Source organism: Phyllostomus discolor, chromosome 6 (genome assembly GCF_004126475.2).
Source record: "Phyllostomus discolor isolate MPI-MPIP mPhyDis1 chromosome 6, mPhyDis1.pri.v3, whole genome shotgun sequence".
NCBI lineage: Eukaryota > Metazoa > Chordata > Mammalia > Chiroptera > Phyllostomidae > Phyllostomus > Phyllostomus discolor.
The window spans coordinates 46,208,102-46,230,625 of NC_040908.2; positions in this window are offsets into that span (position 1 = coordinate 46,208,102).

A 22,524-nucleotide genomic window follows, 5' to 3' on the forward strand; every position below is an offset into this window, starting at 1 on the left:
GCAGCACAAACAAAGCAGATAATCACCTATAAAAGAGTTCTCACAAATCTTATTAGAAGTCAGCTGATTTCTAAAAAGAAATTTTGCAGGCTAGAAGGGATTGGCAAGACATATTCAAAGTCATGAAAGCAGAGACCTACATATAAGATTGCTCTACCCAGCAAAGCTATCATTTAGAATGGAAGGGCAGATAAAGAGTTTCCCAGACAAGAAAAAACTCAAGTTCCTCATCACCAAACCAATATTATATAAAATGTTAAAGGGACTTTTTTAAGAAAAGAAGAAGATCAAAACTATGAACTATAAAACAGCAAAAATACATATCTATCAACAATTGAATCTAAAAACAAACTAAGTAAACAAGAAGAAAAGAGAGAGTCATGGATACAGCAAGCGTTTTGATGGTTGCCAGATGGGAGGGGGATATGGGGGAATGGGTGAAGAAGTGGAGGATTAAGATGTACAAATTAGTGCTTAAAGAACAGCCACGGGGATGATAAGTACAGTATAGGAAATAGAGTAGCCAAAGAACTTATACCCATGACCCACGGACATGAACAATGGTGCGGGGATTGTGTGAGCGAGTGGGGGGTGCTTGGTGGAGGGGGCCAAAGGAGGAAAAACCAGAACAACTATAATGGCAAAATCAGTAAAATATAATTTAAAAAATAAAAGTTTATTTCAAAATTATTAGGTGACAGTCTTCATTTACTTTAATAAGACAACCACAAAGAGATTTATTTTGCAGAAATATGTGAAAGCTGTACCAATTTTCCCAGGAGCCTCTCTTAGTCCCTAGAGACAACAAATCTCTCTTTTGAAGCACTGTCTTATCCTAATCCATGTGGACTTCCTTCTCTTTAATAGTAACTCATTTACCTCTGCTATATCCCCATTCATCCATGACTTTTCAGTTTCCCCGTCACTTTGCTCAACTAAATAAAATACAGCATCTTTTGTAACAATTGTTATTGCACTTTGCAGTCAAGCTATGTTTTTCCCCCGGATGTTGGGAAGAAAGGTGATGGACTTGAGAGTTAAGAAGGAAAGGATGCCCTGGCTGGGGTGGCTCAGTTGGTTGGGGCATCACCCAGTAAACCGAAAGGTAGTGGAGTCACGGGTTCAATTTCCGGTCAGGGCACATGCCTAGGGTGTAGATTGTTGGTTGAGGCAACCAATTAATGTTTCTCTGGCCTCTCCTTCTCCTCTCTCTAAAAATCAATAAGCATGTCCTTGATGAGAATTTTTTTAAAAATGAAGTGAGAGATATTTGATTTTATATGTGACCAGTTTTTTTATCAAATGACCTATACAACCTCGTGACTATAGGAACACAGATGATGTTGGGAAGACAGGAAACCCTGTGCCTCCAATTTTCCTACACTTTAAATTCATTAACACTGAGGAAATAAAGCAGCCCATAAGAATTGGCAGCCAATGAAAAAAAAGGGGAAAAGCCCAGAAGAGACCTAAGCAAGGGGCACCAACTATATTCAGAGATTGCCTTTAGTCTATGAAGAGCATAAGATTCTCAGAAGCTAATGACAATAACCAAATCCCTGTCTTCCCGAGGCCATAGAAGGAAGAATGGCTCCATAGAAGGAAGGTTCACATAGACAAATAGAAATTCAAGACCCAGGCCTTTGATTGGTGTGTCTTCCCCATATGCTAAGGGTGTGGTCAGAACCCTGGTAAGAGCACGGATGGGAACCAACCAGTGAATGCATGGGTACATGGAACAACAAATCGACACCTCTCTCTCTCTCTCTCTCTCTTCCACCCCCAATTCCTCTTTCTTTAAAAAAATCAATCAATAAATTTTTTGAAAAATGAAAACAAAAGAAATGCAACATAGACCCATACCCAGTTATAATGCGATGCCCCAAATGGGCTTGTGTTTGTACTTTTCAGATTATCCCAAAAGGTAAAATCATTTAAAAAAATGTTAATTCCCATAGAATTCTAGGATCCCTGAAAGTTTGTCTTTGGACGCCCAGCTGAGAAACGTTGCTTTAAGAGTATAGCAAAGGAAAAGGCAAAATATAAAACCAGAATTCCTGGCTTGTAACCCAGCGCAGAACTTAATAGCTATGTGACTTTTCTCCGCAAGTTACTTTCCCTCTCTGTGTTTTGGTTTCCTCCTCTGTAAAGGGGGATGGAAATGGCATCTTCCTCATAGGTTATTGGCAGGGTTAAAAGTGACAACCAAGAAAAGAAGGAAAAATTGTGCCTTTGGTGCTACCCACTCCTCCTTACTGCTCCATACCCAGCCAGTCTATTCTAGGGGGCGAAGTTGATGAAAGAATCGCAGGGCTAACTAAGGTCCCTCCCCACTGGGCAGCATTCACTCACATTTACTTTGTTATTTTCTTCCTTAAAGGTTTAAAAGAGCTCCTGGTAACACTATTTTTGCTTTTTCCTTATGTACTGTACTCAGCAGCTCTTTTCCTATCCACACTGTTTCTTTAGTTCCCATGAAGAAGCTATGGTGTTGGCTGATAAAAGTGCCAAGTCGTTTCTGGTTTGATTCAATCACAATCACATTGTCAATTTTCAAGACGTTAATTAAGGAATAAAGACCACTGGGTGTGTTTGACAGGGCCTGTTATGACTTGCCGTGCTGAGTACGCCCTGTGAGTGAGCCCAGAGGTTGAAATGCAGTTCCTCTGCTCCTTGCTATGTGTTAACGGCTCAATTAAACATTCCTTAAAGTACAGTTTCTTCTTGTTCCAGGAGTGGGTGTTAGGTAATAGTTTTGTTTGGGGATTTTGTGCCAGAGTAGGCCCTCTGAGGCTGAAGAAATTCCACAGCTCTATTTCCAAACATACTCTGTTGACTCATCTCTCCGGTAGGGGGAGGGGTGTCTTGAAAAAGTTTCACTGCAGCCTGTGGCCTTGATTCCAGTACCACAAAGAAACAGGACCATTTTTTAAGAACTTATTTCAGGTCACTTTGGTTAATAACATTATATACATTTCAGGTGTACGACTTCATAATATGACATCAGTACACTCCACTGTGTGCTCACCACCCAAAGTCTGGTCTCCTTCCATCACCATGTACTTGATCCCCTTTACCCTCTTCATCTTACCCCCACTTCTCTTCCCCTCTGGTAACTCCCATTCTGTTGTTTGTATCTATGTGCTTGTTCTGTTTTTTTTATATCCCACATATGAGTAAAAGCGTATGGTTGTCCTTTTCTATCGGACTTATTTAACTTAGCATGATACCCTCAAGATCCATCCATGTGTTGCAAATGGCAGTATTTCATCTTTTTCTGGTTACGTAGGATATATATACGAGACCCTGTCCAGAAAAAAAGTCCAACCATTGTTAATATAATAAGAGTGGTTTGTGTGACATCGATGTAGCCTGGCAGCCAAGTTGAGTGGACAGAAATGTGCATGCATGAACAATGACAACTTTACTATACTAGTCAGTGGGGGTGGTAGACGTCATTGAGTGAGCATGTGCCCTGTGTGGCCCGTTGCATTCAAAATGACTGAGCAAGTAGAGCAACGAATCTGCATCAAATTTTGCATTAAGCTTGAACATTCCTCTGTGGAAACTATTCAGATGATTCAGAAGGCCACAGCTGTGGGCAACTGGTGACTGGCAGCTTCATCACGACAACATACCTGATCATGCATCTCATCTCATGTAGTGTTTTTTGGTGAAACATCAAATCATCCATGTAACTTAGTCCCCCTACAACCCAGATTTGGCACCCTGCAACTTCTGGCTTTTCTCAAAACTAAAATCACCTTTGAAAGGGAAGAGATTTCAGAGTTTTGATGAGATTCAGGAAACTACAACAGGGCAGCTGATGGCAATTGGGAGAATTGTGTGAGGTCCTGAGGTGACTACTTTGAAGGGGACTGAAGCATTATTGTCCTATGTACAACGTTTCTTGCATCTTGTGTCTTCTTCAATAAGTGTCTCTTTTTCATAGTACATGGCTGTATACTTTCTGGACATACCATAACAAACATAGGGGTACGTATATCTTTACATGTAAATGTTTGGGAGAAGATATCTGCAAACAATACCTCATATAAGAGGCCAATATACATAAAGCACTCTCCTTAGTTGACTTAGTATAGCTACTTCTAGCAACAGCAATACAACAACAAGATCAGGACCTGGTCTGACTTAGTAATTCATCATTACAAAGTACTTCTGGTTCCCAAAGTAAGTGGAAAAGTGGGTATGCTGCTAATTATGACTATAGTTCAGTAATTGGGCTCATAAAGAAGAGCAGGCTGGGTTACCTGACATCTTCCACAAAAAGGATAAATTCAACATAAAACCTCTAGAGAGGCAAATCTCACACCCCCCAATACTTGGGCTTGGAGAATAACCAGGTGAAAACTGCAGATCCACACAAGTGTCTTCAGTTACTGGGAATTTGGGGTGCCCATGCTGGAAAGCCAATCCCCAATAGCGCTTATCAAACAAATTCATTTCTAGGATCATAAATTACAATGAATGTTTGAAGAGGTGCTGAGTCACGCCCTTTCCCAAAGAAGGGCTGGGACCTTACAAGCAAAGGAACTTTGAAGTTGAAAAAAGTATCCAGATAAACATTAAACCTGTTTATGCTAAAACAAATTAAAATGTGGAAATGATTATCCTGATAACAAAAAGACTGGAAATGTCTAATTAGAGGCACTTGTAGTAATTTGTACTATTTTGGACTTGCCCTAAGTCATGACTTCTGATAATTGGAAAATAAATAGCTGTCCATGAAGATGGCTCATTCTTTGATAGATCTTCTATAAAATCCTTGCCCACAGTCCTGACTGGTGTGGCTCAGTTGGTTGGGTGTCGTTCTGCAAAGTGAAGGAAAGGTTTCTGGTTCAATTCCCCATCCAAGATCAGGCCAGGCTGCATACCAGAGGCAACCAATTGATGTTTCTCTCTCACATCAATGTTTCTCTCCCTCTCTCTCTCCCTCCTTTCCCCCCTCTCTAAAAACAAATAAATAAAATCTTTAAAATCCCTGTCCATAAAGTAAAATAATTGCATCTGGATACCAGACATAATGGGTTTGAAAATTCTAATTACCCATACTGGCTTAATCTTATTAACAAGATGATTTTCCATCTTCAGAAACAAAGTATTAAATCTGAACGAAGGGCAGGGTGTTGTGTGGTTCCATCCGCCTGTTTTACTTTGTTTACAGGGTGAGCAGTGGAAAGCTCTCATTTTCATTAGCAACCATTTCGTGTTTCTTTAATTCTAAATGGGAGCAAAGTATCTGTTTTTATGCCGTATGTCAACAGTGTATTTGCTCCTTTCATATCAAGTAATAAATGATCTCTTACTACTTGATCAGTATTATTTTTACTGCATTCCGTCAAATGTCTATTCATTTCAGGAGCAAAAATCTTGCCAAGGTCAAGTGGCACTGACTCTGCTGTGGCAGCCCACACACCAGTGGCCCCGGGGGCCCCTCCCCAGGCTGCCTCCTCCAGTGCTTCCTTTTCACTCTCACTTTCCGAGGTGTCTCTGGCCATCCCTGCCATAATCTAATAGCAATTCAGAGGTGGCATAAAAGTGTAATGCACAGATAAATGCAGTAGGGAATTCAATCTGCCTTCAGGTCTGGCACTTCTTTTGAAAACTCTTCAACTAGATTTCAGGTTCTTAAGGACAGTGACCTCTTTCTTGCTCTCTAATTTCTTTAGCAGAACCTGATGCATTACTATAATCCCATCTAGTTGTTGATTGGTTAGTTGATCATTAAATTCATCCTTTCAGCCTATTATACAAAGAAAAGACTAAGAAGTATAAACTGGCTAGTAAAAGAACAAAAACAAAAAAAATCTGGCATCATTTTTCTCACCATGAACAAAAATATAGTGGAAATGTTATACTAATAGGGTTGTTAGCAGGACAAGGTGCATCTATATCACGAAGAAAAAGAATATGTTCTGTTCAATGAGTACATCTAAATGTCAAGTGTATAGAGCTTCAGAAAAAAATATGTAGTTCTATAAGGTAATGACATTTGAATGAACTTTTTATTCTATTCCCCAGTCTGTGAAAATTTTATACTATGTTGAACTTAAGAAATACAGAGAAAAAACACAAGGCAGATATAGTTTTGGCTCTTTCATTAGAAAATTTTAGAATAAATAAAGTATCCATTTAAAATCAATGGGTGAAAAAATAAATTAATGAGTGAAAATAAATACATAAAAATCAATAAGTGGAAAAGAAATCTGCCTTCAGAAATTTTTACTCCAAAAAAGGAAGCTATTTCAATAAAAAAATGTACCATTGGTTTATTTACAGGGCTCACGGCTATTATAGTTTCAGAGGTCTCAAAAATAAACTTGGGAGAGGCAACTGCAGCTGCGGCCACACTGTTTAAGATAAAGCAAGCTTTCTGAGTAGGTGGTATTTACTTTAAGCCCTTAATGTAAATCAATCAATGAATGAACAGTATAATTGAACATTGAGTACATATGTTTGTCTTTTCTCTGTTTAAATGTTTGCCTCAAACTGAATCAATTCAATTATGCTGACATTGTAGAACTTGGCCTAGATCAAGATAACGTAACAGGCAGGAAAGACAGGCAAAGACTCTGAAGACTGTGGTGTAAGGAAGAGTGAACTAGGCGAGATGACCACATTCCTGAGGCCAAATCCCACATCTCTACGGTAACTTGTAAACAACTGTCCCAGGCTGAGTTGGGCCCCTCCAAAAGTCCTAGGTGCCAGTATCTGTGAATGTGACCTTATTTGAAAATAGGGTCCTTTGCAGATGATCAAGCTAAGATGAGATCATTAGGGTGGGCCCTTAACCAATATGATGGCTGTTCTTATAAAATGGGAAAAATTGGGCACAGAGACAGTCCCTACACAGGTGGAAGGCAGAAATCAGAGTGATGCCTCTGAAGCCAAGGAACACCAAAGATGCTAGAAAATGACCGGAGGGTAGGAAGAGGGTGCACCAGCTTCTCCTCCACAGCCCCCGGAAGGAACAAACCCTGCTCACATCTTGATCTGGGACTTCTGAGCCCCAGAAATGTGAAACAGATTTTTGTTGGTTAAGCCGCCCACTTTGTGGTACAGCCCTAGGAACTTAACACAATAACCATTGCTTCGTCAGCTACACAGGTGCCCTAAACAAGAAGTTTAGGCTTAAAACCAGTCTGTGCCTGCCCACACCAAAACATGTATCAAAAGCTGAGAACAAATTATGAGTAACTAAGAGGGAAGGTACTTTAGATCATAAGATCTTTTTTTACATCGACTTTATCGAGGTATAATTAAATACAATAAAATATATGCATATAACTGTGCAATTCAATGAGTTCTGGCAAATGTGAGATCATTCCAATCAAACCATAAAACTTTTCTTGGAAAGTTCACCAATGTCCTCTTCCAATCAATCTTCCCACTGGAGTCCTAGGCAACCATTGCTTTTCTGTCACTTGTAGACTGATAGTGAGAAGTCAAAATTTTCACATGGATTTTCTACTGTGGGAGACACCGCACTCCTAACCTACCCTATCGCTCAAAGGTCAACTGTAGTTTGAGGACTCTGCTTAAAATGTTGTATAATACTCTCTTATCAGCAGTGATTAGCAGAAAGAAATACGTTTTACCTTATGACCCATAATTTATGCTTGACCAAGACCATAGTTTAATAAAATAATCCTTACTATTTTCAAGGAACTCATTTATTCACTTGCTCCTTTATTTCTTCAGTCATTTTTATATGATTATATAAAAAGGTGGTGTAACATCTTTTTAGAGGACAGGAATATAGAAGAAAAGAGCAAACACCCCATTTGTCTCATCTGATCTTTCTGACAATCTAACTAAAATTCTCCAGAGGTCATAGTTTCTTTTCTGCCACAGAACAGGAGGTAGCCCACAAACCTAATATTCATGTAGACAGTTTGTTAGAGAAAACCCTTTATGTATTCTCATCACCAGTTTGTGAATAGGACATCTTAGACACATATAATTTAGATACTATGACCTGTCCTTGGTCAAAATGCATAATCCTAAAGGGGCCACAGTACTTTTGCCCCAGGGCTGCAGTCTTTGCACTGAGTACTCTACACTGCCCTCTCCTGGTCAAGTAAAGTGCACATCCAGGCAGCTTAGGGTCCCAAATTCTAGACAATTAAATGTATCCTTTGCTCAAGCAGTAGACAGACATACATGAACTTCTTCTGTTCACCTCTGGACCAAGAAGAAAAAGGAAAAATAATAAGGGAAAAAAGAGAAGAAAACATTTGGATATGTCCAGCTTTGGTAATTCAAATTAGAATTATTCTTCATCTACCACTTAGTTTTTTAGTTCCTTTTTCTTTTCTCTCTTTTTTAAAGAAATAAACACAAAATAGCAATTGACTGAGTGGTTGGAAGAAAGAGCCCAAGTCTGATGTCACCTTGTTTCTATGAGAATGAAAAAAAAAATCCTAAACCCAAACCCTATAATTCAACCCAACTTATCGCTACCCTCTGATCAAAGCATGTTTTAAAATAACAGATAGAAAGCTGAGATCTGCATTGAGATAAAGATGGTTAGCATAGATCAAAAGGAAGTGTAGAGATGTCAGATTAAGTGACAGGATGTGGGGAAGTGGTGGGTCCCATATCCAGTTACTTTACGCACGAGTACATTTGCAGAGCACAGGTTCTCTGACCGGCGAGCCGCGCCGAGACGGAAACCAGGGAAATTAATGGAAGGCGATCTCTAATGGCTCGTGTTCGCTCTGATATGGATCCAAGACCACATTTCTCCTAATTAGTAATACTACTGTAATTTTTATAACGGTCTATTTTGCCCTGCCCAGGACAGTAAATCATCTTTGAAACTTTCATCTAACAATTCTGAGGGGGGTTAGCACCATGCTGGAAGGACGCTGCATTCCACATACCTAAACCTGGTAATTAGATATAGACAGACGATTTCCCCAACCCTATGAGGAGAAAAAACATTTCAAATACCCCCCCAGAAATTCCATTTAAGACATTTTGGGAGGCAAAAGGGGCAAATAATGTAGAATAATGTCAGTATCTATGGAGTCCAGAAAAGAATAGAAAGTTACTTTTGAGGTAACGTGGGAATAGTTTACTTGCTAAATAAAGTGGAGAAGTCACACGGTGGTTCTTTTTCCAAAGTGTGAGTTACAGCAGAAGACTGCTGGAAAGACCACAGTTAAAGCCACATATGTCTTTGGGACTCTGTTCACACATTACCCTTCACAGGGAAGCTGATGTTGGCAAATCATGGCCAGGCTATAAACCAAAGAAGTTGAAAATCCGTGTTAAGGAAATTCTATGCAATTAACATGGGGGTTAGTTAACTGCATAGAGGGGTTCCTTCTTTATTTAACATAGTCACAAAAATCTAAAGTTCTAGAGCTGAAAAAGACTTTCTCATTTGCCTTCACTAGGTTCAATTACCCCCAGTTTAGTGATAATCAAATGAAATAACCTTTTAGCTAAAATAGTTCCACACTTGACAATCCAACAGGCCAGGAGTAGGATGAGGAGACTGAATTTAGGGGATGGGGAAAGGTGCCCAAAACCTTCATAATCAAGATAAATAATATTTTAACTCACCTTCCCCAAATCCTATCTCTGCTGGGTGCTATCTTTATTTAAAATTTTAGTATATTGCTCATCAGGGATTTCTTGCATTGATTTTGATTTTTTAAAAAGATTGTTCCTCTTGAATACTGGAGTTTTTGGCACTCTTAAATTCTGCACCTAAAGCAGGTGCTCTACTCTCCTCACAATAGTCTCGGACCTGCAAACCCACTTCAATATTTATATAACTTCAGGTTCAGAAATTTCTCACATCTGACCTGAGGTTTCTCAGCCTTGGTACTATAGACATTTGGGGTGTCAGATGATGTTTTGCTGTGGGGAGATCCATCCACCGTAGGGTGTTTAGCAGCATCCCTTGCCCCCACCCACGAGAGGTCAGCAGCACCCTCGCTCCTCCTCCCCCTGCCATGCTTGCCAAATCACCCCTGATTAAGAGCCATTGATCTAACCAAAATTTCCTATGCTGCAAACACCCCATTCCTTCTCACTGTGCCCTCAGTAGAGACAAAGTAGTGTTTCATCATTTTCTAAATAGCAACCTTGTGAGAGTCTTTGCTTTGTAGGGTGTGTGTTTACTTTATAATCTGATTAGAGTGATGATAATCAAGTTAGCTTGTCTAGACTTACCAAGGTCATGTTGCTGGCCTCTGTAAGGGCCATTCCTGTCGAACATCTGACATCTCAGCAGACCACGCAGCCGACTGAGTCAGGAGCTTCTCCCAGAAGCTCAGAGATGCCTTGTAATGATAACCCTTTTGTCAAACTGTAAACTTCAGTCCCTCATTGGGTCAGGTCTCAGAGCTTCATCACCCCACCCCCAACCATACTGCATTCCCTTCAAAGTGAATTTCATCTTGGAATTTACCAATAACCTTTACTTAAGCTGTTGTATCTTTTTTCCATCTCAGAAGCTACAGCTCTAATGAGTCAGATTAGATTAGATAATTTAAAAATTCAACATTCTCTCTGATCTTAGTGTTTTAAAATACTACAATTTTGGAAAGGCATTTTGCCTATAATGACCAAAGAAGATTTAGTAAAGTAAAAGCCAAATTCATTACAAAAATGTTAAAGCCCAGAGTTAGAGTTGGAAATCAAATTCCGCTTGGAAAGCAAAAATCCATTTCTGGATAGTATCAGTAGTTTTGCAACATACTGAAAAGTCTCATAGTCACCCCTGCAGCAGCAACAGGAATCATAAATAGGAAGTCTGACGGATGAGCTAGAATGTGTTCCCAGTGATACACAATCTGCCGCCTTCCCCCTCCACTCTGCTGAACTTTTATAAAATTCTGGGTATATACGTGCTTTCTCTTCCACACAGGCATGTTGTATGGGGCGGGGGGGGGGGGGGTAGGGAGTGTCAGTTTATATTCAATATTATAGCAGTCAGGGCTATTAGCTGCAAGCAACATAAACTAACTCCGCTGATTAAGCAGGAAAAAGGTGTTTGTTGTTGAGCTGTTGAAGAGTTCAGCAAGATTGGGACCGAGCTAGGAGAGAGACCAGAGAAGGAAAGCTGGGCAACAGGTGATGGCCAGCCAGAAACAGCCCCCCAACTGCACTAGTAAGGATGCCATCGCCACTGCCACTGCCACTGAACAATGGATGCTGCGGGTTGCCCAGCAGACACCGACACTGAACTTTGGGCGACACTGCTCCTGCTGCCATCACCTTGGTGTGTCTGGACTCCCCATTGTCTCTGCCTCTTTATGTCATCAGCTCCCAAGTCAAAGTCACTTAGCAGGTACATTTGTTTAGTCAGGTACACCTGAGTCACATGCCTGCTCCCTGGCAGCAAGGGAGGCTGTGACAACGTCTGGACTTGCCAGCTTTTAAAGTGGGAAGCAGGTAGCTAAGAAAATGACAGTTGTCCATTACAGGTGTGATAAAGCGAGGGAATTAATAACAACAGATGAAGCCTTGGGCTCCAAGTCAGACTATCTGAATTGGAATTTATGCTCTATTACTGCCAATGTAACCTTGGTCAAATTAATTCAGTCCTTAATGGTTTCTATTTCCTCACCTCTAAGATAGAGGCATTACTGTTACCCACCTTAGAGGCTCTTGTGAGGATTAAATTAAAATATCCCAGTAAAATTGCCTAGCACATACATGATACCCAGTGCCTCTATATATCTGTATATGTGTATACACACATAAATATTTTTAAATGAGTATGCGTGTACGCCAGCATGCAACCTTGAGAGCAGAGACAGAGTTTCTCTACCCCGCTTCTCTTCCCTCCTACAAATACCGAGAGAGTCCTTGCATATCTCAGACTGTTTGCTTAGTTTAATGAAGGATCAGGCAACTCAGTTTAACGCTGGCCTCCCTGCTTAAAGCATATGTGATCTAGCAGAGCAAGAGCAATGAAGAAATCATTATGATTCTGAATAAGCTAAAGTAGCATAAAAAGGAATGTTCAGAGAAGGGTAGGATTAGTTTTGTCTGGGGAGTTGGAAAAATTGTGACGGAAGGAACTGAGCAGGGAACGTGAAGAAGAGATAATAAGAAATATTCAGAGAGTAGAGAGAGGGGGCATGTTCAGGCAGCATAAGTGCAGGTGTGCCTGGGCACAGGGAAGAGCTGGGAGGGACAAGAGCAAGGGTTGATGGGAAGGTGGAAAAGGATGAGCTGGGAAAGATAGACTGGGGCCAGACTGTCAAACCCTTTGGGTCACACCACGGTGGTATGTTTTCATCTGCGAACACATGTGCCACTAGGACCGCTGAGAACTGACCAATGGCCCTAGCAATGTATCACATCTTTGGGGTCAGTGGCTGAGGTCATTTATTTCTGGTTAGAGTTTTAATTCATGATTCAGAAGTTAAATAAATCCCAGGGATTAAGGTTGGCTGAAGCAAAACAGTGGAACAGGCGAAGCTTGTCCCAGTCCTCCCTTTTGCTCAGTCTCCCTTTCCCTGTTAACCTCTGTCTCAGGTACCAAGGGCACCTGGAAAGCCTCTGCCTATCCATCACCCTAGCATAATGCTACCATAGGCTGTTGGCCCTCACAAGTGCTCCCAGCTCCACATCCTGCCATTCTTCTTCTTCCTCCACTCATGAGAGTCCCAATTTCTGTTTAATTGATGAGATTGAGAATGGGCTAAACAGATACACCAGCCCTGCCTGCTGTAATAGTTCATGGCCCTTCAGGGTAACACAATGCCCTAACGCGAACAGTTCCCCCACGTCAATTTCCGTTAGCCCCTGGAACTACGCCTTCCCAACCTCCCCACCCAACCCTGGCCAGTTAGAACACGTGCTCCAATAAGGACAGAAAAACCTTCACTGGCCTCAAAATAAGAGTTCTTGAAACAGAATCGCTCCAGAAAGTCTGCGATGAGAGGTTGCTTCCTCCTTACTTCTTAGGAAACAGAGGCGGCTTTGTGCTGAGGACTGAGTCTGCTCTTCCCTGGGGAACGGGGAGTTTGGTCTCAAGTTCCCCAGGACCCTTAACTCAGCAGCATTCTGAGCGCAGTGGCTCCAGCAGCCACAGGACCCCAAACGAAGGGTTTGGTTCCTCGCGGTGGATGTGTTTCAGCAGCACACTATTTACACACCAGAAATCCACCTGGATTTCTTCCAGGTGGTTTTGTTTTCGCCGCCAGGAGCCCAGGGGCTGCAGCCCTGGGAGAGCCTCCAGCAATGTCAGGGAATTGAGTGGACACCCAGAGAGCCTGCCTGGTGAGCCGGGACAAGGGACGAGGAGGCCCGGAGCCGGCCCACCTGCCCGAAGAGCTGCGGCTGAGAAGGCTTCGTGCGGCGGGGCCAGCCTCTTTAGTGAGTCTACTCTGGTGATACACGAGGGATGGGTAAAAATGAGCGATTACCCCCGAGACAGACTCGTTCCTTCGGGGGCAGTGTATTTCCCTCGCATGCTTTCCCCTTCACAGCAAGAAAATGCATGAGCAGCCAGTGACTATGAAGTCGGTCGTATTGAATTTACTCAGTTTTTCTCAAGCCCTCGAGCGTGAACCATTGCAAACCTTCGTGTATGCACTGGGGAAGGAAAGGAGGGGAAAAGGAGCTCCGTGGCAAGGCCCCAGAAAAGCCTGCAAGAAGAGAAGAGCGAGATAAAGCAACACGATTTCAAACCCTAATCTCCCGAAATGGTGCCTTAAAGCTGCACTTTTCCGGTTTCTGACCGGAGCCCTTCAAAACTCCGTGTCGAACCCTGTTATAACCTGATTCTCCTCTGTCAGTGATCGCTTTCACGGGCCAGTAATCCCCCCACGTGCGGCACAAAAGTCCACAGCAGAGACTTGCGCGCTGCACCAAGCTTCCCGCATTGCTCTTTGCGGAGAGCTGGCGGCGGGACGGGTCTGTTCTCCTTTCAGAAGTAAATCACGCAGCTGCCAAGGACCCAGTCTGGAAGCAGACCGGAACCCTTCACTGGGTCAGATAACCTAGAGAACGACGACTTAATATTATACTCTCTGCTTTCGTCCAACAAAATGCAGGTAGAAAGTCCCTGCATATTTTTCAAGTAAAAATCAACAGACAAGATGCCATCTGCGAGGGAGAGTTTTTGGGTACCCTCTCCTCTGTCACCCTACTTTGGCGCCCTTACCCCATCACCAGAGGTAGCCTGGAGCTCTGGGCACTGGCCAGCTGCTGGGGCAACCACAGTGACAGGAGGCTAGAGAAAGAAGAGTCACTGACAGCAATAGCTGTGGAGAGAGGGTGTCATCAGCCATAGGAAGGGTGAGAGACAACTCACTTTGTCTCCTCTTCCACCCACCTGGAGGCACTCTGATGGGCCTGAGGCTTCCACAGGAAAAGGCAGGTGTGATGGGCTCTGAGCAGCATCCTCAGGCCCATGGGTCACAAACCCAAGTGTCAGCTGGGGCCGGGCAGCTAATGTCAGGGAGTGAGCAGGCCAGAGGTGTGGCTAAACAGGGCTGGGGGCTAAGGAAAGAAAAGAAAAAAAGATTTCTATATATGATTTATTTCTTTTTTAAATAAAGATCGCTTTCTTTATTAAAATAAAGACAGTGTTCTGAAACAAAAACAAAATTAGTTCCTTTTGGCAAAGTAACACCTTCTTGTACTAGGCATCAGGTCTGTTGCTCCCTTTTCCCCTTGACTGTCAAGAGGATCAAAGCTATATTTTGTGATCCCCTTTGGTTTTTTGACACAGCTATCTTTCCTTCCCATCCTGTCCTGTCTCAGCTCACACACACACACACACACACACACACTCACCTGGTAGTCTGTAAAAATGTGATGTAGGTAACATAAGTGTAATACTGGTTAATATTTTAGAGTTATTAATTTATTATTATTAAATACTGATATGTGTAAGGTCTTTTTTTTATTTTCTTATGTTTTATGTCTTTTCACATAAAAGCCTCTACTGAATGTCCAAATTCAGTGGAAGGACAGTTAGATTAATTCTAAATTCTGGCTGCATCAGTGAAATCCTAGGTATACTAATTTAAAAAATATCTTGTTATTCTCATTTTAAGGACTTTTTTTGTTTTGTCTATACTCTTATTTTTCTTTTCTATTTTTTTTTTTACTTACTGTCTTCTCTATCTGCAAGCCAAGCTTATGAATCAAGATAATAAACTTAGGAAGGTGCCATAGATTCAAAATTAATCTCTACCAAAGTTAATTCCTGCATGAATTAAGCTGACTGTGTTTCAACTCCATAAATCGTGTGGAATAGGTGCATATAAAACATGAACCAAGGGCTCCTCGTTTATCACTTTGTATCTATGACACATCAGGGTGGGAAGGGCACAGCTGTTTTTTGTTTCTTTCTTCTTTTTAGAGCTGTTGGGCTAGCCATCTCAAAGATTGTAGGAAATATTCTGAAATCAAACAGATTTCCTCTCTATGGCTGAAACTGCTAATAATCAGATGTCTACAGAAAAATTCCATATGTATACTTATGCAAAAGATCACGACCCTCCTCTTGAACCTACAAACCAGCAGAAGGATTGCCAGTGAAGGATTGAGAGTGGGGTGGGAGAGGAACCAAGAGCTTGGGGGTGGGGTGGGAAGATTGTCTTGCTGCACAAGGTTCACGACCAGTTGTTGGTGTTGGTTTATTTTATGGCTAAAATTCAGTTCTTGGAGAAATCTATGAGATGGGATGAAAGCAGGATGACAAGACGACCCAGGTGAGAACTAACCTGTAGTGGGCTCTGTGGTGCACCCCATCCCCTTTACTTGGCCAGCACACACCCCTCAATGTATCAAAGTCCTGCCAGCCTTGCCTGGGAAATCGTGCCCTGCCTCGCCCTCCCACCAAGGCCAGAGTAGCCCATAGCCAATGACCATACAAGAGGCCAGTCCCCTCACCTCAACTCTGTTTTGAAGTTTATACTCTAGAACTACGTTGTCTGACATGGTAGCCATTAACCATATGTAGCTACTTAGATTTCAAATTCAGTTCTCCAGCTTGCCGTATTTCAAATGCTCAATGACTATAAGTAGCTGGTGGAAATTGTACCTGACAGTGCTAGTTATATGGACCATTCTCAGCACTATAGTAACTTCTACAGGACAGCACTGCTTCAGGGCTACCCCCAGTGGATGAGGCCACGGCTAGGTTTCGCCTCATGCAAAGTCCTTGCTCACTCTTTTCCCTTCCCTATCCTGCTTCCCAGCCTCTTTTATTTGTTTATTTGCTTGTGGGGTTTTCTTGTTTGTTTGTTTATTTGTTTGTCACTTGCTTGCTTGCTTGTTTCTGAAAAGCACTCCCTCAATAAACTACATGCACCTGAGCACCTGTCTCAGGCTCTGCTTCTGGGAGTTCAATCCACAGCCTTTCCCCATACCTTGCTTTATGCATTTCTTCCATCTGGCTGTTCATTAGTTATATTCTTTTATAATAAACCAGTAATCTAGTGACTAAGCAGATTTCCTCAGTTCTGTGAGCCACTCTAGCAAATTGATTGAACCCAAGGATAGGGTTGTGGGAACCTCTATAGCCAGTCAGTAATCAGAAGTACAGGTAATAATAACCTTGCACACCCACAGACAACCTTTGTGAGTCTTAAGAGGGGTCTTAAGGATTGAGTCCTTAACCCATGGGACCTGAAGCTATCTCTGGGTAGTGTCAGAATTGAGTTAAATTGTTAGGAAGCTCAGTTGGGGTCCAGAGCATGACTTGGTGGTGTGGGAGACATCCCTTCCTCACATTGGAATTGGTAGCAAAACTCCCTTAGTAACGACCATACTATTTAGAAGTAAGTGGATCCTATAATTCCTGACTTTGCAGATATCGTACTGAACCACTGGGTTAAAAATGCAGACTCCTGAGCCCCACTCCAGACCTATTGGAAGGGACTTTCTGGGAGGGTGGAAATTTGCCCCACGCCCCAGGTGAGTCTTGCTGCAGAGGGGCTGCCCAGGCTAAGGAACAGCTGTCAGCTGAGACAGGTTCCTAGGGCAACCACAGTACAGCACCTGTGATGGTCCCCACAGCAAAGAGGGCCAGGGGCAAAGCTCTGAAGTCAGATTTGCTGGCTTGAATCTTGGCTCTCCCACGTTATAGCTGGGTGACCATGGACAACCAACTTAAACTCTTAGCCTTTGTTTCCTCATCTTCAAAATAAGGTTAACAATCAAACCTAACTTGTAAAGTTGTAAGGATGTGTGATGGTTAATTCTGTGTGTCAACTTGACTGTGCCACAGGATGTCCAGATAGCTGGTAAAACATTACTTCTGGGTATGCCTGTGAGGCTGTTTCCAGAAGAGATGAACATTTCAATAGACAGAGGGCATAATGAAGATCCTCCCTCACCAGTGCAGGTGGGCCTCATCCCGTCTGCCGCGGGCCTGAGTAAAATAAAAAGGTGGAAGAAGGGAAAAGTTGCTTTCAGCCTGCGCTGGAGCATGCATCTTCTCCTGTCCTCAGATGTCTGTGCTCCTGGTTCTCGAGCCTTCAGATCTGTCAGGGTCTTACACCAGCAGCTCCTCCAGTTCGTAGGCCTTTGGGGTGGGACTGGAACTGCACCTCGGGCTTGGCTGGGCCTGCCCACTGCAGACTGTGGGACTCCTCGGCCTCCATAATCACGTGAGCCAATCTCTCATAATTAATCTTTCTGTACACTTCTCTTTCTCTGTTTCCCCGACTAATAAGGACTTCAACATATCTTTCCAGGGGGACACAAATCAACCAATTACATTATACAATGGCAGCAGCCAGGGAAGACAAAAGCCTGAGAAAAAGTTGGGAGCTGGCAGCTGCGGACAAACGAACCACAGGCGGCATCACGCCGTGGACTGTATTTGCTGGGAGTCAGGGATCTGGAGGAGCATGCCAGGAACTAGATGTGAGCTTGTCTTCCCATCTCTGTTTCCAGCCAAGGACACCAACTGCAGTTCCGGAGAACGCAAGGGGAAACACTCCAAAACATGCTGCAGAACGCCTCGTTCCTGAGCCAGACACAGTCAGCCTGTGCCGTACCGAAGCTAAAAAAGGAAGAAAGTGGGGGAAGAGGGTGACTTTATACTTATTTCTCTCCAGTCCCGAGGGCACAATGAAAGCAGACACTTTTAGCTTGAGACTTTTGCTGCCAGGATTCTAGCAGGGCTTGTTAAAATGTCCTAACCAACTGTGAACTCATTATTCCTTGGGAAGCCCCGTCCTTTCCATGAGCCAGGCGGACCCCATCAGCACCCACATCTTCCCAGAGGGCTGTTTCTTGATAATTTTCCACCAGAGTTGTCCTGGCTGGAGCCCTCAGGATGCCTCACTTGCACACTGCACATTCAGAGTCTTACAAAAGGCCAAGGACAACCATCCAAGCACATTTGGAAGCAACAGCCACAGCCGCTGGGCCTCACACAAAGAAGATTCTGGCCCTTCATGTTTGAGATTCCCTTTCTGGCAACCATACAGGTGCTTCGAAGTGCCCTGTTGGGCGAACCTGGACACAGCTCCAGTTGACATGTATGAGGTGGGGGCAGAGAGAAGGGGGTAAGGATTCGGGCATAAAATGTGAGACGCGGTGGGGGGCGGGGGGTGGAGGTGACCGTGAGAGGGCTACACCCTCCGTACGAGGCTCAATGAACCTGGCTGCCCACAGGGACCAGAAGGAAGTAAATCAGTAGCAGCAGGTGCTCCTTACATTCACTGAGCACCGGCTTGACCAAGACTATTGTCCACGGTCACTTTAAATATTGTCTGTTCTCTATTTGCTCACTCATCTTCCAGATTGTTTAACTGATTGGTCGGTGTTTTCGTCTCCCTGTCTCTGTTCAGTATTGTGGCCTATTTCTTTAGCTCTTTTCTATCGTTTACCACATCTCCCTTCAGCTGTTTCTAGTCTGCCATTGACAGTCTGATCATGACAATATTTGATTCTTTGGGGGAGGGCTATATTTGCTCTTTGTCTCTGTTGACTCTCACTCTTTTTAGTTGCTATGACTGCTATAACAACTTACCACAAAGTGGGTGACTTAAAACCACAGATTTATTCTCTGACTGTTCTGAAAGCCAGGAGTCCAAAAGCATTGGGTTAGAGCCAAGGCCTTGGCTGAGCTGGTCATTCTGGAGGCCACAGGGCGGAATTCATTTTCTCCGCTTCTCGGGCACCTGGAGGCTGCCCTCATTCCCTGGCTCCTGGCCCCATCCCGGCACGACTCCAGCCTCTTGCTTCCATCCTCACACCGCCTACTTCTATAACCAAATCTCCCTTTTCTTCTCTCATATGAGAATACCTGTGATTACATTTATACTCTACCTGGCTCATCCAGGATAATTTCTCCATCTCAAGATCCTAGTCACATCTGCAAAGCCCCTTTTGCTATATGGGGCCCGTTACCCAGCATACCACACACTTGCCCTGTCAGAGACTACTGGTTGCCTGTTCTTTCCTAGTAAGGAAAATGATACTTTCATTACTAATTACTTCTGCCTTTATTCCAGGCTCATTGCTTGCCAGTTAAAACTCCCTAGTGGGTGTTTTGTTTTGTTTTGTTTTGTTTTTTGAGATCTAGGTGTGGCATGGGATTACAATTTTGCCAATGTCGTGTAAGTGGAGGTGCTGTGTGAAACTTTAAGAATGTGTTTTAAGAGAGAGCAGGCGGCTCTTCATGCCCTTCCCGCCTCGGGGGCAGGAATGTGGATAACAGGAGTCCCCTGGGGCCGCAGCAAGGGCCACAAGCTGGGATCTCAGAGAACTGAAGGACTGTGAGGAAACAGGTCCCTGATAAACTTGTGCTGGGTCTGCCCTGGACACCTACTTTCTGACTCCTTTTACATGAAAACAAATAAAACTGTAAGTTTAAGCCACCGTTTTTTTTGTCTTTCTGCCAAGTGAGGCTAAATTTAGTCCTAAGCAATATGACCAAGATGTCTTGTTTCCTTGTGTCTTTGGTTATTTTTTACTGGAATCTCATTTGGTTTTACATAATCTGTGAGAATCCTAAAAACCTGAATTAACGACACCTTCCTCTGAAAGATTTGCGTTGTTTATTCCTGGAGTCACATGTGCTACCAACAGGGAAGGTGTCAGCCTTCTTAATGAGGACACGGGCAGGCGGCCGGCTGAGAGCTCAGCTCCGATCCTGCATTTCGGGCCAGCACTGGCCTTTGTCCTCCAGGCCTTGCAGTGAGTTTTCTTCTCTCAGTTCTGGGTTTACTCACTATGCATGTTTGTATGTTGTTGTTATGTTCCCCTTTGTTACTATAGGGAAGTTCCCTTTGTTTCTGGTGAGTGGTCACTGTATTAAAACCGTTACCATCTGGTTGTTCTGGAGGCCATCATAGCAGAGCCTTGCGTTCACGATTCTGCCCGTCGCACCCCAGTTTCACCATTAAGGTGGGCTACAAAGGCTTTACATGTGATTGGCCCATCCTAGGTTTGGGTGCAAATTTGGTGCAAGCAGATCTTTCCTGGAAACCAGGTTGGTACCACTTTCTCTGGCCATAGACTTGACTTTTGTTATTAGTGTCAGGGGTTCAACTCATGGTCATTAATTGTGATTTTGTCTTTTAGAGTTTCTGGTGGCTCTTCCAAATCACACAGGCTCCTTCCTCACAGTCCACAAAGATGCTGATACATCTCTAGGAACATGTGCCATAAAATTCTACTCATCATGTTATACTTCTTATAATATGTAACATCATCTGCAACCTGATTTTTTTAATACATCTTAATACTAATAGTTACCTCCCCTTCTTTCTTCATAGCTGCATAACATTCATATGAGTCATGAACTTATGGACTCTTTGGCTATTGATATTTACAAGTTTAGATTGTTTATAGGTTTTTGGTATTAAAAGTAGCACTCTGCTGCAATTATTTGTGTATGTGAGAGTAAATATATTGAAAGGATTTTTAAAAATTTTTTTGGTTCAAATAGTATAGTTAACATTTTAATGGATGTGGCCAATTTGTCTTCCCGAAAGTCATGCTAATATAATGGTGCTTGTGACAGAAGCTACTAATGCCAACTCAAGATCCACCTTCCCTGACTCCTGAAGGAGAGATTCCCTATTGTGTTTTACAGCGGCGGCGTGCCTTGCTGAAGACTATGTTTCAGAGCCTCACTTTCAGCTAAGGGTGAGCACATGACTATGTTCTGGCCACTGACCCATGAGTGGAAGAGTTGGGGGGACATCCTGGAAGACTTCCTGCTGGAAGATATGCCACCTTCTGCCTTTCTGACTTCATTCCTCGTTCAAACCCATCTCATGGTTTGCTGGCCAGCATTCCAGCAGCCATGTGGGACCACGAAGTGATCTTGAGGATGGAAACCGTGTACTGGGCACTGTGGAGAGCAGAGAAAGGAGGTTGAATCATAGAGAGCCGCCACACGATCTCAGACGGCCTACCTCTGACTTCCATTGTATGAGAGAATAAACCCACCATTTTCTGGTGCTTTCTTCGATGCAGCTGAATGCAATTCTTAGATTCCATGGTGCTCTTCTCAAGCTTAAGCAATAAACCAGTCTTTGCTGAGTACCTGCTCTGAGCCTGGTCACATGCCCTGGATCATCGCCACAGTGCCCTTGCTCATGCCTAAATCGGACTGTCTTTCTTGGAGGGGTCAGTGCAACCAGTATGTGACCTTGTATGTTGACTCCCCAGCCCTCCTTCCCCAAACGGCGGTCTCAGTTCACAGGACTAGCAGAGTGAACGTTAAATTCCCAGTCTTGGCTCAGATCACCTAAGGAAATCAGTTTACATGCACGTGTGCACACGCGCGCACACACACACACACACACACACACACCAGCGCGCACAAAAACCATCCGCTTCTCACGGCACCCACAAAACCTCCTTACTTCAGTCTCAGGAGTTTTCTGAAATAAGAGAAGGCCTATCTAATGGAAAATGGAGCATCTCTATGGAAAAAAAAAACAGTGGAATTAATAATTCAAAACTGCTATTAAATCAATGTACTTCCTGTCGGTTTATCAATATGAACTTTTTCAACCAGACAATTTTATTGTGGTGGTGAAGACCAACAGCATGGCTTAGAGACTGCTGTCCTGAGTTACAGTCTGTTTGACTAACAATCTGCATTTGCTATTGAATAAATGTGAATGCTGTGGCCTTCCAAAGATTAACAGGCCATTTGTTGGCAGCTGAGCCCATTCCTGTCCCTGGTGAGGAGTGACCCTCCTCACCTTCCCCCATGGGATCCCTCCTGACCATTGTCGCGGCCCATTACCCCCTCGCCAGGGTCCCCTCCTACCCCACGTCAGGAACCCCCACAGTGCTGATGGCAGGTGCCACAGACAGTGCCACGCAAGTAAATTCTGACCCCAAACCAAATCCCACTTTTCCTACTTTTCTTGGTAAATAAGGACAGCAAATAAAATTCCTTTTTAATCTGCAGGAGGTCCTGTAGAACTTGTCAAATGGCAATTGGCTGTGGCAAGAGTTCAGTCCCCTCAGGGAAACCCAGGCGGTATCTGTTAGGAGTAATTTGTCACTGGTGCCCGAGTCACTGAGACAGCTCAGTGA